The 20,406-nt window shown below is 35.9% G+C and overlaps 1 protein-coding gene across 1 annotated transcript in view; it reads left to right on the top strand.

The window, feature by feature from the left end:
- Nucleotides 1-3,954: 3,954 nt before the first annotated feature.
- mad1l1 (mitotic arrest deficient 1 like 1) overlaps nt 3,955-20,406 on the top strand; it is a 254,119-nt gene continuing 237,667 nt past the window's right edge. The window contains exon 1 of the mRNA XM_061984161.1: nt 3,955-4,022. The gene's annotated coding sequence lies outside the window, so the exon portion shown is untranslated. The remainder of the gene's footprint in view (nt 4,023-20,406) is intronic.

Here is a 20,406-nt window from a genome sequence, read left to right as displayed (position 1 = left end):
CTATCACATTGAACTACTACAGTACACTATCAATAATACTAAACTACTACATTATGTACTATATCTATCATACTGAACTACTACAGTACACTATCAATAATACTAAACTACTACATTATGTACTATATCTATCATACTGAACTACTACAGTACACTATCAATAATACTATACCACTACATTATATACTACATATATCATACTGAACTACTACAGTACACTATCAATAATACTAAACTACTACATTATATACTATATCTATCATACTGGACTACTACAGTACGGAATCTATCATACTGAACTACTACAGTACACTATCAATAATACTATACCACTACATTATATACTATAGCTATCATACTGAACTACTACAGTACACTATCAATAATACTAAACTACTACATTATGTACTATATCTATCATACTGAACTACTACAGTACACTATCAATAATACTATACCACTACATTATATACTACATATATCATACTGAACTACTACAGTACACTATCAATAATACTAAACTACTACATTATATACTATATCTATCATACTGGACTACTACAGTACGGAATCTATCATACTGAACTACTACAGTACACTATCAATAATACTATACCACTACATTATATACTATATATATCATACTGAACTACTACAGTACACTATCAATAATACTAAACTACTACATTATATACTATATCTATCACACTGAACTACTACAGTACACTATCAATAATACTATACCACTACATTATATACTATATCTATCATACTGAACTACTACAGTACACTATCAATAATACTATACCACTACATTATATACTATATCTATCACATTGAACTACTACAGTACACTATCAATAATACTAAACTACTACATTATGTACTATATCTATCACACTGAACTACTACAGTACACTATCAATAATACTATACCACTACATTATATACTATATCTATCATACTGAACTACTACAGTACACTATCAATAATACTATACCACTACATTATATACTATATCTATCATACTGAACTACTACAGTACACTATCAATAATACTATACCATTACATGATATACTATATCGTACTGAACTACTACAGTACACTATCAATAGTACTAAACTACTACATTATATACTATATCCATCACATTGTATCAATAATACTAATCTACTGCAGTACACTGTAGTAATCATACTGAGCTACTACAGTACACTGTATCAATAATACTAAACTACGACAGTACACTGTGGTAATCATATTGAACTACTACAGTACACTTTAGTAATCATACTGAACTACTACAGTGCACTGTATCATACTGAACTACTACAGTACACTCATTTATACTAAACTATGACATTATATACTGTATACATCATGTTGAACTACTTCAGCACACTTGAGTAATCATACTAAACTACTACATTATATACTGTATCAAACTGAACTACTACAGTACAGTGTAGTAATCATACTAAACTACGACAGCAAACTGTATCAATCAGACTAAACTACAGTATACTCTAGTAATCATAAACGCATTGGTGAGCTTCTGCAGTGAGCGATGTGGAATGGCAATGCTAACAACATGGAATGCTAACAACACGGCTGATGGTCGCAGCTGCGACTGTCAAGTTGACCAACTTTTTGTGACGATCCGTACACCGGATCATTGTTTTGTTTTAGTTTTAAAGACTCCCTTAGTTCTCTTTCAGCACCCCTGGGTTTGTGTTGTCTTGGTTGCCGTGGGTGCTGATTATTTCCACCTGCCTCTGATTAGTGTTCGGGGACGCTCACCTGCTTCCGGGCACTAATCAGAGAGCTATTTATTCCTGCCTATAGCCACACTCGGTCTGGCTGTTTTGTTTGCTCATACAAGTTACGTTTGTATACCTTTTTGATTCCTGTTCCTGAGCTAAGCTTCGCCATTTATGCTTGCTGATTTTTGCATTCGTGTGTTTGTGTTCGATGCTAAACCTTTCCGCAGCTTTGCCAAAGCTACCCGTGCTATCGGCACGCTTTCCTGTATTTATGCCTGATTTATGGAAAATAAATCATTCTCCTGGCAGCGCGCCGCCTCTGGGGTTCCATCTGCATCTCGGGGAAACGATCCGCGCATTAACATGCGACCCGGTCGTAACACATTTGGCAGAACAACTTATTCCCGTGGTTTCAGCTCATGGAAGCCCAGCTGTACCTGAGAGGAATTACCCGGGATGTGATGAAGTTTTTCGACGTAGTGGCCGTGTTGTAGTGGCCGGGTGATCCTCCAGGCTGTAAAATCTACAGTTGTGCACACTCAAAGCTATTATGGCGGGTGACATGGGGTCACTATATGACTGGTATTTCATGTTTCAGAGCAGTGGTCCCCAACCACTGGTCCGGGTACCGGTTCCGGTCCGTGACGCATTTGCTACCGGGCCGCAGAGAAACATTAAATAATTTATAAAGGACTGCATTTGGCCCGTCCCACTAGAGCAGGGCTGTCAAACCACACCGCAGTCACGGCTGCCAATAGAGGGCCGCGTGTAACAGTAAATAATTAATGAATTTGCCTACGAATCTAAATATTTTAAAAAAAAATTTACGTAAAGAGTACAAAAAAATCTGTGAATTTTACCACTGTTTTTTTACAGAAAAAAAATTGGCAGCTTAGTTGCCAGTAAAATATTTTACTCTAAAATATATGGTGTTTTTTTAAATTATTATTATTATATTTTTTACAACATATAAATAGAAATACAGTACCGCTGTTTAATTTTATTTTGCCAACTCAGATGCCAGTTTTTTACCATAATAAAATGTGGTACCATAAAATCATCAACCGTGGATTTAAAAAAAAAAGCTCACTCGACAGAATTTTACTGTACAAAAACAAACATTGGTCGTTTTTTTTTTACAGTCATATGTATCATGTTCGGTGGTCTGGATTATGTTTTTTTGTTATTTTATGTTTGTTTTGAATTCCAGTAGTGTGTTTTGGTGCACTCTTGTTTGTTTTGGTTGAGAAAGGTTTTTCGTAAACTGTTCAACAATTAGCTCACGCATTTGTTGACAAAGTGGTGACCCTCGCCCCATCCTTGTTTGTGAATGACTGAGCATTTCATGGAATCTACTTTTATACCCAATCATGGCACCCACCTGTTCCCAATTTGCCTGTTCACCTGTGGGATGTTCCAAATAAGTGTTTGATGAGCATTCCTCAACTTTATCAGTATTTATTGCCACCTTTCCCAACTTCTTTGTCACGTGTTGCTGGCATCAAATTCTAAAGTTAATGATTATTTGCAAAAAAAAAAAAAAAAATGTTTATCAGTTTGAACATCAAATATGTTGTCTTTGTAGCATATTCAACTGAATATGGGTTGAAAATGATTTGCAAATCATTGTATTCCGTTTATATTTACATCTAACACAATTTCCCAATGCATATGGAAACAGGGTTTGTATTATGTGTCAATAAAATACCTTATATTTTCTTTCTTTACTTTCTTATTTTCTTACTAAAGGTATTAGGGTTTTTTCCTAGTTTAACAGAGGGGAAAAAAATGTGTCCAATATTGCAACAAATATTATATTATCTAACTTTTTTGGTCAAAATCCAAATAAATACTTAAATACCTGCTTAACTTATGGTTTCGAAGCAAGTTATCCATCAAATTGTACACTATAAAAATGACCAATGGATTTTACTGTAAAATTTAGGGAGTTTTTTTTACAGCATATTGTCAAGTTCAGTGGTCTGGATTATGTTTTTGTTATTCTCTGTTTGTTTTGAACTCCAATAGTTCCTGTTTTTTGGTGCACTCTTGTTTGTTTTGGTTGCCATGGTGGCATATGATTTTCACCTGCCGCTGGTGTTCGGACGCTCCCCTGGCTCTAATCAAGAGACTATTCAAACCGTCTTTGCCAGTCAGTCGGGCTGGCGACATTCTGTCATAACGCGGGGGTTTACGTAGCTTACCGCGAGATTTGTTCTCCCGGGATGCAATCGGACTATACCGGACAAGACTTGAAGGTAGGAACATTTTTTTAATTATTATCCAACACTCAACGAAGTACAAAAAAACCCCAGAAAACAACCCGAAGGCAAGCGTGCCTATCGCACTTGGAAGCTAAAGCAAAAACTTAGGACATCAATCATGAAACTAAAGACATGAAACCCGCACTAAACTGTGACATGAAACAAATAGCTTTAACTAGTGATGGGTCCGGCAACACCCGAGGGGAGGGGACGAGTATATTTACAGCTAGAATTCACCAAGTCAAGTATTTCATATATATATATATATATATATATATATATATATATATATATATATATATATATATATATATATATATATGTATGCGTGGGGGAAAAAAAATCACAAGACTACTTTATGAAGTAGTCTTGTGATTTTTTTTCCCCACGCATACATATATTGCGCTCTACTACGGTATCGAGCACTATTTTTTGGATAACCTTATTAAGACATATATATATATATATATATATATATATATATATATATATATATATATATATATATATATATATATATATATATATATATATATAAGAAATACTCAAGTATTTCATATATATATATATATATATATATATATATACTCAAGTATTTCATATATATATATATATATATATATATATATATATATATATATATATATATATATATATATATATATATATATATATATATATATGAAATACTTGACTTTCAGTGAATTCTAGCTATATATATATATTTATTTTATTATATATATATATATATATATGTATATATATAGTATAGCAGTTGTGCACTGAACTCTCTAAAAGCCCTAGATGTTATTATCACATAGGCATGTACAGTAGATGGCAGTATTGTTCTGTTTAAGAGTATCACAACATTGCTGTTACTGCTTTACGGTAGACGAAAACGTGACTGCTGTTGTTGTGTGTTGTTGCCCCGCTGGGAGGACGTCAATGAAACTGCCTCACAATAAACCCATATAAGAAACCAAGAACTCGCCCTCGATCATTCTACAGTTATAACGTGATTGGGCAGGCACGCTGTTTATATTGTGGGAAAGCGGACGTGAAAACAGGCTGGCCGCTGTCGACACGTCACTCAGGTCCGCATGGAGCTGGAGGGGGCGTGGCCTCCAGCTCCGCCTGAATTTCGGGAGATTTTCAGGAGAAAATTTGTCCCGGGAGGTTTTCGGGAGAGGTGCTGAATTTCCGGAGTCTCCCGGAAAATCCGGGAGGGTTGGCAAGTATGCGCTTTTAGAAAGTCACGTGACCGATCATGAGCTGTTTTGGTCACGTGATCGTTACGCGAACTGTGTCGCACTGACGCCTCCTCTGTGCCCTGTGAGCGTGTCTTTTCTACAGCCGGACAAATAATAACTAAGAAGAGAAATCGTCTAAAATTTAATACGTTGGAAAAACTTTTTCTTTTCATAAAAAAATCCCAGTCCACAAGCATCCTCATTCACAACACGTTCTCTTAGATTTCCATGTTATGATACATGTTCACATTATTTATTGACTGTATCTAAAAAAGATGAAAATATATTTTTATTTAAATGAAGTTATGAAATAATCCTAAATGAAATACAATGACATGGTTTTGTTATTGTATATACTAGGTCAGTGTTTTTCAACGTTTTTTTGAGCCAAGGCACATTTTTTGCGTTGAAAACATTTGGAGACACACCACCAGCAGAAATCATTAAAAAACGAAACAGTAAAAAGTTTAAAGTCAATTGTTGGGTATGACTTTAAAGCATAACCAAGCGTGCATCAATGTTGCTCTTGTCTCAAAGTAGGTGTACTGTCACCACCTGTCACATCACACCCTGACTTATTTTTAGTTTTTTGCTGTTTTCCTGTGTGTAGTGTTTTAGTTCTTGTCTTGCGCTCCTAATTTGGTGGCTTTTTCTCTTTTTTTAGTATTTTCCTGTAGCAGTTTCATGTCTTCCTTGACCGCTATTCCCCACACCTGCTTTGTTTTAGCAATCAAGAATATTTCAGTTGCTTTTATCCTTCTTTGTCGGGACATTGTTGATTGTCATGTCATGTTCGGATGTACTTTGTGGACGCCGTCTTTGCTCCACAGTAAGTCTTTGCTGTCGTCCAGCATTCTGTTTTTGTTTACTTTGTTGCCAGTTCAGTTTTAGTTTTCTTCTGCATAGCCTTCCCTAAGCTTCAATGCCTTTTCTTAGGGACACTCACCTTTTGTTTATTTTTGGTTTAAGCATTAGACACCTTTTTACCTGCACGATGCCTCCCGCTGTTCCCGACATCTACAAAGCAATTAGCGACTGGCTGCCACCTACTGATATGGAAGAGTATTACACGGTTACTCTGCCGAGCTCTAGACAGCACCGACACTCAACAACATCACATAATGTGCAGACTATAATTACTGGTTTGCAAAAAATATTTTTAACCCAAATAAGTGAAACTAGATGATCTCCCACGGCACACCAGACTGTATCTCACGGCCGCGGCACAGTGGTTGAAAAACACTGTACTAGGTCATAAAATCAGTGTCAGTTGAGTCGGTCCATAGGTTGCCTGTAGGGATTTTTAATGTCCAGCAGATGTCAGTATTTAGTGACACAGTATCGACACAGTTTTGCAATGTGTCGAAACTAGAGATGTCGGATAATATCGGCCTGCCGATATAATCGGCCGATAAATGCGTTAAAATGTAATATCGGAAATTATCGGTACTGTTTTTTTTATCATCGGTACTGTTTTTTTTATTTATTTTTTTATTTTTTTTAATTAAATCAACATAAAAAACACAAGATACACTTACAATTAGTGCACCAACCCAAAAAACCTCCCTCCCCCATTTACACTCATTCACACAAAAGGGTTGTTTCTTTCTGTTATTAATATTCTGGTTCCTACATTATATATCAATATATATCAAAACAGTCTGCAAGGGATACAGTCCGTAAGCACACATGATTGTGCGTGCTGCTGGTCCACTAATAGTACTAACCTTTAACAATTAATTTTATTCATTTTCATTCATTACTAGTTTCTATGTAACTGTTTTTATATTGTTTTACTTTCTTTTTTATTCAAGAAAATGTTTTTAATTTATTTATCTTATTTTATTTAAAAAAATGTAAAAGTACCTTATCTTCACCATACCTGGTTGTCCAAATTAGGCATAATAATGTGTTAATTCCACGACTGTATACATCGGTTGATATCGGTATCGGTTGATATCGGTATCGGTAATTAAAGAGTTAGACAATATCGGAATATCGGATATCGGCAAAAATCCATTATCGTACATCCCTCGTCGAAACGCTCATCAAACCATCACTAGCTTTAACTATGGAAACGAGCAACATGAACTGTGGTATCGCATGAATCAAGCATGAATCTGTGGCATGAAACGAGCAATGTCGCCAGCCCGACTGACTGGCAAAGACGGTTTAAATAGTCTCTTGATTAGAGCCAGGGGAGCGTCCGAACACCAGCGGCAGGTGAAAATCATATGCCACCATGGCAACCAAAACAAACAAGAGTGCACCAAAAAACAGGAACTATTGGAGTTCAAAACAAACAGAAAATAACAAAAATATAATCCAGAACACCGAACTTGACAATATGCTGTAAAAAAAAAAAAAAAACTCCCTAAATTTTACAGTAAAATCCATTGGTCATTTTTATAGTGTACAATTTGATGGATAACTTGCTTCGAAACCATAAGTTAAGCAGGTATTTAAGTATTTATTTGGATTTTGACCAAAAAAGTTAGATAATATAATATTTGTTGCAATATTGGACACCATTTTTTCCCTCTGTTAAACTAGAAAAAAAACCTAATACCTTTAGTAAGAAAATAAGAAAGTAAAGAAAGAAAATATAAGGTATTTTATTGACACATAATACAAACCCGGTTTCCATATGCGTTGGGAAATTGTGTTAGCTGTAAATATAAACGGAATACAATGATTTGCAAATCCTTTTCAACCCATATTCAGTTGAATATGCTACAAAGACAACATATTTGATGTTCAAACTGATAAAAACATTTTTTTTTGCAAATAATCATTAACTTTAGAATTTGATGCCAGCAACACGTGACAAAGAAGTTGGGAAAGGTGGCAAAAAATACTGATAAAGTTGAGGAATGCTCATCAAACACTTATTTGGAACATCCCACAGGTGAACAGGCTAATTGGGAACAGGTGGGTGCCATGATTGGGTATAAAAGTAGATTCCATGAAATGCTCAGTCATTCACAAACAAGGATGGGGCGAGGGTCACCACTTTGTCAACAAATGCGTGAGCAAATTGTTGAACAGTTTATGAAAAACCTTTCTCAACCAGCTATTGCAAGGAATTTAGGGATTTCACCATCTACGGTCCGTAATATCATCAAAGGGTTCAGAGAATCTGGAGAAATCACTGCACGTAAGCAGCTAAGCCCGTGACCTTCAATCCCTCAGGCTGTACTGCATCAACAAGCGACATCAGTGTGTAAAGGATATCACCACATGGGCTCAGGAACACTTCAGAAACCCACTGTCAGTAACTACAGTTGGTCGCTACATCTGTAAGTGCAAGTTAAAACTCTCCTATGCAAGGCGAAAACCGTTTATCAACAACACCCAGAAACACCGTCGGCTTCGCTGGGCCTGAGCTCATCTAAGATGGACTGATACAAAGTGGAAAAGTGTTCTGTGGTCTGACGAGTCCACATTTCAAATTGTTTTTGGAAACTGTGGACGTCGTGTCCTCCGGACCAAAGAGGAAAAGAACCATCCGGATTGTTGTAGGCGCAAAGTTGAAAAGCCAGCATCTGTGATGGTATGGGGGTGTAATAGTGCCCAAGACATGGGTAACTTACACATCTGTGAAGGCGCCATTAATGCTGAAAGGTACATACAGGTTTTGGAGCAACATATGTTGCCATCCAAGCAACGTTACCATGGACGCCCCTGCTTATTTCAGCAAGACAATGCCAAGCCACGTGTTACATCAACGTGGCTTCATAGTAAAAGAGTGCGGGTACTAGACTGGCCTGCCTGTAGTCCAGACCTGTCTCCCATTGATAATGTGTGGCGCATTATGAAGCCTAAAATACCACAACGGAGACCCCCGGACTGTTGAACAACTTAAGCTGTACATCAAGCAAGAATGGGAAAGAATTCCACCTGAGAAACTTAAAAAATGTGTCGCAGCCATGAAATTCTAAGTTAATTATTATTTGCAAAGAAAAAAAAAAAAAGTTTGAGTTTGAACATCAAATATCTTGTAGCTGAGATAGGCTCCAGCGCCCCCCGCGACCCCAAAGGGACTAAGCGGTAGAAAATGGATGGATGGATATCTTGTCTTTGTAGTGCATTCAATTGAATATGGGTTGAAAAGTATTTGCAAATCATTGTATTCCGGCTATATTTACATCTAACACAATTTCCCAACTCATATGGAAACAGGGTTTGTATTTCCAGGCCATATAAAATGAGGTGGAGGGCCAGATCTGGCCCGCGGGCCTTGAGTTTTTCACCTGTGCACTAGACACACCAATGATGTACAATAAAACTCCTCATAGGAAGTTGCCATTTGTTACAACTGTGTGACATGATACAATGCACATTAATGAACATATCAAATATAAAAGTGACAGATTGTAGCCAAAGGCTGATTTTCATCAGCATTTCATTGCAAAGAAACACTAATTCAGCGTTATAGTGAGTTGTATTTTTCATGCACTTATTCTTGCTGTATTTATCTGGCATGAGTGCGAAGACGGTCCCTGAAAATAATGCCTACATTAAACCGGTCCGTGGAGCAAAAAAGGTTGGGGACCACTGTTTTAGAGGACTCTAAATGTTAAAAAAAACAACAACAAACACATTTAGACAGTCGTAAACAGTTTTATGCTCTAACTATAAAACTATTACATTTATTGATAATAATGTGTTTGCTATGGTCAGGCATGGAAGAGTATGATGATGACAAAAATGATGTGGTCACCTTAAAATTGTTATCAGTTGTGAACACTGGTTATAAAATCTCTGCCGTTATGTCTAAAATGACGGACGTTATTTCTGTTTCTCACTTTTGTGTTTGCAGACCAAACAAAGGCGTCGGAACGACCCGACGTTACGACCGTCTTGCTCGTTTGCCGTCTCGCCCTGGCTGTCGGAAAGAGCAGCTGTCGTTTTTCACAAGCGTGCAGGCGGTAATGAAGCGCGAGTACGACTCTGATGGGTCGCTCCCAATGGAACGTTCTGTCCTGCTGAGTGTGCTGAATCAGTCTCAGGTTTTTTTTTAACACCAGTGATTTCAAACGTGATTAAAACGCCGTGGATCGGTTTAGATTCTTCGCAATTATATTGCATTCAGTTTTAATTTATGTTCATTTTTGTTTTGTGGTGCATGAGCAAAGAGACTAAAAACTGAATGAATATGTTTTTCTAACATTAATGTGCACTTTGTCAAAGCAGGGGCGTCAAACTCATTTTTATTGAGGGCCACGTCACAGATATGGCCGCACACAAAGGGATATGTTTAAATATAAATGTTTAAGAAGTTGTCTTATTATAATATAACACAATTGCCTACACGTTTTATTAATTAATGTATTTATTTATATTATTTTACAGTAAAATTCTGGTTTACAATCTATTGTCATTGTTAAAGTGTACAACAGAACTAGGCAAATATTTTGACTCGGGGGGCCACATTGAGAGAGAAAAAAGTGTCTGGGGGGGGGCCAATGTGTATGTGTGTATAAATGATATATACACATTAAGCTGTAAAAATCAGCTTCTATACCCAATCATGGCTGTTCCCAATTAGCCTGTTCACCTGTGGGATGTTCCAAAAAATTATTTGATGAGCATTTCTCAACTTTCTCAGTATTTTTTGCCACTTGTGCCGGCTTTTTTTTAAACATGTTGCAGGCATCAAATTCCAAATGAGTTAATATTTGCAAAAAAATAACATTTTCCAGTTCGAACGTTAAGTATTTTGTCTTTGCAGTCTATTCAATTGAATATAGGTTGAAAAGGACTTGCAAATCATAGTATTCTGTTTTTATTTACGAGTTCCACAAAGTGTCTACTTCACTGGCTTTGGGTTTTGTACGAGTATCGATTCCCATGTACTGGGCATCGGTACCATATCGGTTCGGATGTAAAAAGTACCCACCCCTACAAACACGTTGACCCGTGACAAGCAGATCGTCAACTACATGACAACACAATCTGCAATCCTCCACGCCATAATTCTTCTTTAGCGTGTTTCCAATCCAGTGTGATCTGGCAACGCAGTCACCAAGCTGCCTCCTCCTATCTATATTTAACCTTCATCACACCTCTCACCTGCAGACCCTTTTTCATTTTCATGTGTCCGTCACGCCAGCCCACGCACACACACGACCATCTGTGGCATCATCGCTTGTTCAACACACACGGTCGACGGTTATGAAATTCCCCCGGCAAAATACCACGTGCCCTGTGTTGACTGTGCAACACCTGGAAGAAAACATTATGTTTGGGTGTAGTTGTCCATCACCGCCACAAGACGGCATCAGTAGCTTTATCTAGCTTTGTTAATTGTGCTGTTGTTTACAATCTGGGCGGTTCTGTATCGAAGGTAGCAGATTCAACAAACTCCTCGACATTTCCCCGCCGTTTCAAAAATATTACCAGGAAATTCCCAATCAAATGAATCGAATTTTTTTTCCAAAGGCAACAATTCCCCCATTTCTCAAACGTTCCAAAATAAATCCCAACTCCAACTTGGTCAGCTCATGAATTTTGTTACATAGCATGTTACATTAGCATGTTATGGTTTTATGTTAGCATTTTAGCTAAGTGTTTTTTTGTTACTTGACTAATGCTACATGTTAGCATGCTAATGTTAGTAGGCTAGCTTTTTTTAGAACATTTTATAGGTGTACTCCAGAGTCATATTTTGGTATTTGACAGTTACAGTTAGTGTTTTAGCATGCTAGCATTATCATGCTAGTGTTGGTTTTACCTATTTTTACCTGTAACTGGGCTACTGTTAGCATGTTAGCCTAGCATTGTTTATAGGCTAGCTTTTTTTTCCAAAAACATATTTTGTATTGCAGGTAGCAGATTCAACAAAATCGTCAACATTTCTCCGCTGTTTCAAAAATATTCCCAGAATTACCAGGAAATTCCCAATCAAATGAATAGATTTTTTTTCCAGAGTCAACAATTTCTCAAACGTTTCAAAATAAATCCCAACTCCAACTTGCTCAGCTCATGAATTTTGTTACATAGCATGTTACATTAGCATGCTATGGTTTTATGTTAGCATATTAGCTAAATGTTTTTTTGTTACTTGACTAATGCTACATGTTAGCATGCTAATGTTAGTAGGCTAGCTTTTTTTAGAACATTTCAGAGGTGTACACCAGAGTCATATTTTGGTACTTGATGTATGCTAACGTTGTTAGCGTGCTAACTTTTTTTTAACTAGTGTTGCAGGTATACACCAGAGTCATATTTTGGTATTTGACAGTTATAGTTAGTGTTTTAGCATGCTAACATTATCATGCTAGCTTTGTTTTTAGCTATTTTTACCTGTAACTGGGCTACTGTTAGCATGTTAGCATAGTACTGTTTGTAGGCTAGTTTAAAAAAAAAAAAAAAAAATTGTATAGGAGGTAGCAGATTCAACAAACTTGTCAACATTTCTCTGCCGTTTCAAAAATATTCCCAGAATTACCAGGAAATTCCTAATCAAATGAATATAAATGTTTTCCACAGGCAACAGTCCCCCATTTCTCAAACGTTTAAAAAAAATCCCAACTCCAACCTGGTCAGCTCATGAATTTCGTTACATAGCATGTTACATTAGCATGTTATGGTTTTATGTTAGCATTTTAGCTAATTGTTTTTTTGTTACTTGACTAATGCTACATGTTAGCATGCTAATGTTAGTAGGCTAGCTTTTTTTTTAGAACATTTTATAGGTGTACACCAGAGTCATATTTTGGTACTTGATGTATGCTAACGTTGTTAGCCTGCTAACTTTTTTTTTAACTAGTTTTGCAGTTATACACCAGAGTCATATTTTGGTATTTGACAGTTACAGTTAGTGTTTTAGCATGCTAGCATTATCATGCTAGCGTTGGTTTTACCTATTTTTTACCTGTAACTGCGCTACTGTTAGCATGTTAGCCTAGCATTGTTTATAGGCTAGCTTTTTTTTCCAAAAACATATTTTGTATAGCAGGTAGCAGATTCAACAAAATCGTCAACATTTCTCCGCTGTTTCAAAAATGTTCCCAGAATTACCAGGAAATTCCCAATAAAATGAATAGATTTTTTTTTCCAGAGTCAACAATTTCTCAAACGTTTCAAAATAAATCCCAACTCCAACTTGGTCAGCTCATGAATTTTGTTACATAGCATGTTACATTAGCATGCTATGGTTTTATGTTAGCATATTAGCTAATTGTTTTTTTGTTACTTGACTAATGCTACATGTTAGCATGCTAATGTTAGTAAGATAGCTTTTTTTGGAACATTTCATAGGTGTACACCAGAGTCATATTTTGGTACTTGATGTATGCTAATGTTGTTAGCGTGCTAACTTTTTTTAAACTAGTTTTGCAGGTATACACCAGAGTCAAATTTTGGTATTTGACAGTTATAGTTAGTGTTTTAGCATGCTAACATTATCATGCTAGCTTTGTTTTTAGCTATTTTTTTTACCTGTAACTGGGCTACTGTTAGCATGTTAGCATAGTACTGTTTGTAGGCTAGTTTAAAAAAAAATAAAAAAATTGTAGAGCAGGTAGCAGATTCAACAAACTCGTCAACATTTCTCCGCCGTTTCAAAAATATTCCCAGAATTACCAGGAAATTCCTAATCAAATGAATATACTGTAAATGTTTTCCACAGGCAACAGTCCCCCATTTCTCAAACGTTTAAAAAAAATCCCAACTCCAACCTGATCAGCTCATGAATTTCATTACATAGCATGTTACATTAGCATGTTATGGTTTTATGTTAGCATATTAGCTAATTGTTTTTTTGTTAATTGACTAATGTTACCTGTTAGCATGCTAATGTTAGTAGGCTAGCTTTTTTTTAGAAAATGTTATACGTGTACACCAGAGTCATGTTTTGGTACTTGATGTATGCTAACGTTGTTAGCGTGCTAACTTTTTTTTAACAAGTTTTGCAGGTATACAGCAGAGTCATATTTTGGTATTTGACAGTTATAGTTAGTGTTTTAGCATGCTAAAATTATCATGCTAGCTTTGTTTTTAGCTATTTTTACCTGTAACTGGTCTACTGTTAGCATGTTAGCATAGTGCTGTTAGTAGGCTAGCTTTGAAAAAACAAAACATTTTTTTTATATTGCAGGTAGCAGATTCAACAAAATCGTCAACATTTCTCCGCTGTTTCAAAAATATTCCCAGAATTACCAGGAAATTCCCAACAAATGAATAAACATTTTTCCAGAGTCAACAATTTCTCAAACGTTTAAAAAAAAAAATCCCAACTCCAACCTGGTCAGCTCATGAATTTCGTTACATAGCATGTTACATTAGCATGTTGTGGTTTTATACTAGCATGTTAGCTAATTGTGTACGTTTTAACCTAATAATCATTTTATAGGTGTACACCAGAGTCATATTTTGGTACTTGATGTATGCTAACATTGTTAGCGTGCTAACTTTTTTTTTAACAAGTTTTGCAGTTATACACCAGAGTCCTATTTTGGTATTTGACAGATACAGTTAGTGTTTTAGTATGCTAGCATTATCATGCTAGCTTTGTTTTTAGCTATTTGTACCTGTAACTGGGCTACTGTTAGCATGTTAGCATAGTACTGTTAGTAGGCTAGCTTTTTTTTTTTTTTTACATTTGTTGTATTGCAGGTAGCAGATTTAACAAACTCGTAAACATTTCTCTGCCGTTTCAAAAATATTCCCAGATTTACCAGAAAATTCCCAATCAAATGAAAATAATTTTCCCAGATGCATTCCTCATTTCTCAAACGTTAAAAAAAAAATCCCAACTCCAACCTGGTCAGCTCATGAATTTCTTTACATAGCATGTTACATTAGCATGTTATGGTTTTATGTTAGCATATTAGCTAATTGTTTTTTTGTTACTTGACTAATGCTACCCGTTAGCATGCTAATATTAGTAGGCTAGCTTTGTTTTTAGAACATTTTATAAGTGTACACCAGAGTCATGTTTTGGTACTTGATGTATGCTAACATTTTTAGCATGCTAACTTTTTTTAACAAGTTTTGCAGGTGTACACCAGAGTCATATTTTGGTATTTGACAGTTATAGTTAGTGTTTTAGCATGCTAACATTATCATGCTAGCTTTGGTTTTAGCTATTTTTACCTGTAACTGGGCTACTGTTGGCATGTTAGCATAGTACTGCCAGTAGCCTAGCTTTAAAAAAAAATGTTGTATAGCAGGTAGCAGATTCAACAAACTCGTTAACATTTCTCCGCTGTCTCAAAAATACTCCCAGAATTACCAGGAAATGTCCAATCAAATAAATATAAATTTTTCCAGAGTCAACAATTTCTCAAACGTTTAAAAAAAAATCCAAACTCCAACCTGGTCAGCTCATGAATTTTGTTACATAGCATTTAATAATTTTATAGGTGTACATCAGAGTCATATTTTGGTACTTGATGTATGCTAACATTGTTAGCGTGCTAGGTTTTTTTAAGTTTTGCAGGTATACACCAGAGTCATATTTTGGTATTTGACAGTTACAGTTAGTGTTTTAGCATGCTAACATTATCATGTTAGTTTTTTCAGCTAATTTTGCAGGTATACATCTCAGTGTCATATATTTTGGTAATTTCACCAATGTTAACTCTTAGCAGGCTATTTTTGCATGTTAGCATAATTACGTTAGCATGCTAGTTGTTTTTTTCTTAGCTCATTTTACCCCTATTTTTTGTTACTTGACACTATTTGGCCAGCGTGCTAGCTGTTAGCATTTCAGTTCGGTTTTGGCTCTTCCGTATTAACACGGAATTTCTACGAAAATTGCATTTTGTAGTTCTTGGGGAAAAAAATCTATATATTGTACTGGTTTTGAGTCATTTTTTGGTACTTGATGTATGCTAATATTGTTAGCGTGCTAACTTTATTAACAAGTTTTGCAGGTATACACCAGAGTCATATTTTGGTAATTGACAATTACATTTACAGTTAGTGTTTTAGCATGCTAACATTATCATGCTCGCTTTGTTTTTAGCTATTTTTGCAGGTATACATCTGTGTGTCATATATATTTGGGTATTTCACTAATGCTACCTGTAACAGGGCTACTGTTATGTATGTTTTAACCTAATGATCATGGATTGTGTTAGTTAGCGCCATCTTCGAAGTATGCTGGTTGTTCCCTCATGCTGACCTCGTCATGCTAACATCTTACACCAGCAACTTGAAGGTTCCTGCTTCTAATTAACATTCCGCCAAGTCAGCCCGTTAGCTAATTAGGCTATAATTAGAGCATTTAAGTCATTGTTTAAGCATGCGCATGTACAATCACATTTGTATGACACTTCCTGATGAATAATGCACGCGGGTTCATTTACGGCCCGTTGCTCATTTTTTAACCGCCCGTGGCACAATCTTTAGCATTCTAATATTACCATGATGGCTTTTTTTGTTGCAAATTTTGCAGGTCAGCGTCAAATATTTTGTTACTTGACTAATGCTACCTGTTAGCATGCTAACGTTAGTAGGCTAGCTTTTTTTTAATAACATTTTATAGGTGTACACCAGAGTCATATGTTGGTACTTATTGTATGCTAACATTGTTAGCGTGCTAACTTTTTAAACAAATTTTGCAGGTATACATTGCAGAGTAATATACTTTGGAACTTGGCGCATACTACAGTTAGTGTTTTAGCATGCTAACATATTTCATGCTAGCTCTGTTTTCAGCTATTTTTGCAGGTATACATCTCAGTGTCATATATTTCGGTATTTCACTAATGCTAACTGTAACTGGGCTATTGTTAGCATGTTAGCATAGTACTATTAGTAGACTGACCTTTTTTTGGTAAATGTTATAGGTATACACCAGAGTCATATTTTGGTACGCAAACGACAGTTAACATTTTAGCATGCTAACATTATCATGCTAGCTTTGCTTTTAGCTATTTTTGCAGGTATACATCTCAGTGTCATAACTGTTAACTGTCATATATTTTGGTATTTCACTAATGCTAATTGTAAGCGGGCTATTGTTAGCATGTTAGCATAGTACTGGTAATAATAGACTAGCTTTTTTTTTTTTTCAGCAAATTTTATAGGTATACATGTGAGTCATATATTAGTACTTGACGCAAATTACAGTTAATATTTTAGCATGCTAACATTATCGAGCTAGTTTTTTCAGCTAATTTTGCAGGTATACATTTCAGTGTCATTTCACCAATGTTAACTCTAAGCAGGCTATTTTAGCATGTTAACATAATTCTGTTAGCATGCTAGTCTTTTTCTTCTTAGCTCATTTTACCACTATTTTTGTTACTTGACACTATTTGGCCAGCGTGCTAGCTGTTAGCATTTCAGTTCGATTTCGGCTCGTCAGTATTCACACGAAATTTTTACGAAAATTGCATTTTTAGTTCTTGTAAAAAAATATATATATATTGTATATATATATATTATTTGAAGGTAAAACTACCAAAATGCCCCCCACACGCTGCGATATAGGAGAATAAAAACGCAGCTTTATTGATTTGTCTTTTCGAAACCCATTCAACATCATCTCTGATGTAGATTAGTGACCCTTAACAATATGCTCGTCACCCAGACTTGGCATCTTTGAGCTCTGCTCGGTTTCCTTCTGGTTGCCGAGGCAACAGCAGCAGTTCGGGTCACCCTGCGGTCATCGTGTGGCGACCCAAGCCATTGAGGAGCTTTTCTGTTCGCTTCAAAATCAATTACTTTCTCTCTACATGCTAACATTACATTTTAACATCATAAATAGTTAGTGACACAGTGAGGTACTGTACATGCTAACATAACATTTTAACATTGTTCTAGGTTAGCAACATTTTAACAATATGTTAAGTTAGTGACACAGTGAGCTACATGCGAACATTATACTAAGAATTTAAAAAAAGCTATTTTAGTGGCGATGTTGAGCGGCATGTGTCACAGCAGATGCTGATGGAGGACACATCTGCAGGCGCTTCTGTTCATTTGCGCCCGGCGGCGCCCGCGTGCTCGCGCATATCCCAATGTGGGCTATGTCGTCTGAGGAAGGGGGGAAAGGTCGAGTCTGACAAAAAAAAAAACAAAGCAAGGAAAGTACGAGAAGAAATGAGGGCGGAGTGGGGAGAAGTGAGGACAGGATACCAAAATAAGTGGGATACTCTTGGGGTTGACAAGATGGAAGTCAAAGAGACAGCCGCACGGGGAAAAAGAGCGCTGATGTCGACGTTCTTCTTCTGACCTTTTCAAGTAGAGTTCACACCCCTCCATCATGGCTCCCTCTATAAATGCACAACATCAGTAGCGCCCCCTACCGCTCATAAATGTAGCTGGAAATTGACCCCAAAAAAATTGCATTTCTGCTCTCTGCCTAAGTGCTAATGTGGCAGTGCTGCCATCTGCTGGTCGAACCTGGCAAGTGATGCTGCTACATTGAGTTCCAGTTATAATATTCTATAGGAATGTATATATACAGGTTAGAAAAGCTCCATCTGGCCTAAAAACTCATTTTCAAAAATACATTCTTATTGGAAAAAAAATTTAAATAACAATTTAAAACAATCGATTTTCTAAAAATTATGAATCGATTAACAGACTTAGACTTAGACTTAGACAAACTTTAAAGATCCACAAGGGAAATTCTTCAATACTGTAGCTCAGTTACAATGATGCAAAGTGTAAGGATGGAAAGGACAATGCAGGTATAAATATAAATATAATATAAAATATAACATATATACGTAATATTTACATAATATATGTACAGTATATCATATATACTGATATATTATATTATGTCTATATCATATATTCAATATATAACAATGACCATGTACAATACTACAGTATATATGACAGCTGCAGCATAAAATAAAGAGTAAATCCAGCAGCAAATAGAAAAAGAGACATTAAAAATAAAGATAAGTAGCTAACATAGAAGGTGTCAGGTGATAGACAGATATCACGAAGCTGAAGGAGCCTATTGGAGTATGAACTCCGCTGTCCCTCAATTGTCTGGTATGGGTGGGCTGGATTGTCCATGATGGCCAGCAGTTTGTCCAGTATCCTCCTATCCCTCACTGACGCAAACGCCTCCAACTGCTTGCCAATAGTTTGGCCGGATATGAATCAGATGTGAATCGATTTTTGTGCACACCTAATATTCATACAATATATTTATTAGGAATTATTGCGTCAGACAAGTCTTCCTCTCAGGGAATAAAAGTCACTGGTCAATCCCAAATTCTTTCGGATGACATATGTTGAGTAAGAAGGACCATCAAGACAGAATAGGAATAGTATCAAGTTTTACTAAAGCTTTAGGAGACCAGTCCTACAATGCGTTAATAGCGTCATTAGAAGCGGTCTAAAAATCAAACGGGAAGAGACAACTTATTGAATATGAAAACAGCCCCCACCCTGCCCAGAAAGTCCTCATTGTTCTAATACAGATAAGGTAAAAAAGAGTACATCATACTCCCTATACACATTCCAACGCCTTCAAGGTAAGGCACAGAGTTTACTTGCGGACATAAGATTCAAGCACTTGGGAAAATATTAGCTGATTTAAACATGACGAATATATGCATTCTTCACAGGATACACAAAGAAAAACCTAAATTCACATCCAAATTAAAATTGTTCTTCATTTGAATCTAAATCAATTCATAGTATTCAAAAATCGATTTAAAAATGTTGAAATAAAACAAATATATAATTTTTTAAAAATAATACATTTAAACCAGAAAGAGATTTTCCAACCTGTAACCTGTTTTAATAATATATTGCAAGTATCGGTTTGAATCGGGTCTTGTGTTGAATCGAGAATCTATTCTGATTCGATTGCCCAGGAATCAGAATTAAATTGTATTGTTAAGCGCCCAAAGATTTATTGATATAAGACACCGTATGTAGTTGTGTTTACAAATAAAAAACCCTAAAAAAAACCATTACGATATCGGCCAGTGTATGTTTTGGTCTTCTTATTTTCGTCTCAAGAATGGAAATTGAAAAACGAAAAACCACTGGTTTATTTGAAGTTCATTTTAAATGACAAAAAAAGAAAATTAGAAAACAAAGCATTCATCTTTTTTAATAACTACATTTGAAAATGGCATGTCAACATGTGAACAGCAAGCATACATTTACGCTAAGTAATGACATCCATGATTATTACG

This window comes from Nerophis lumbriciformis, linkage group LG25 (genome assembly GCF_033978685.3).
Source record: "Nerophis lumbriciformis linkage group LG25, RoL_Nlum_v2.1, whole genome shotgun sequence".
Taxonomy (NCBI): Eukaryota; Metazoa; Chordata; class Actinopteri; order Syngnathiformes; family Syngnathidae; genus Nerophis; species Nerophis lumbriciformis.
The sequence above is the reverse complement of the archived record's forward strand: the minus strand, read 5'-3'. Positions and strand labels throughout refer to the sequence as shown.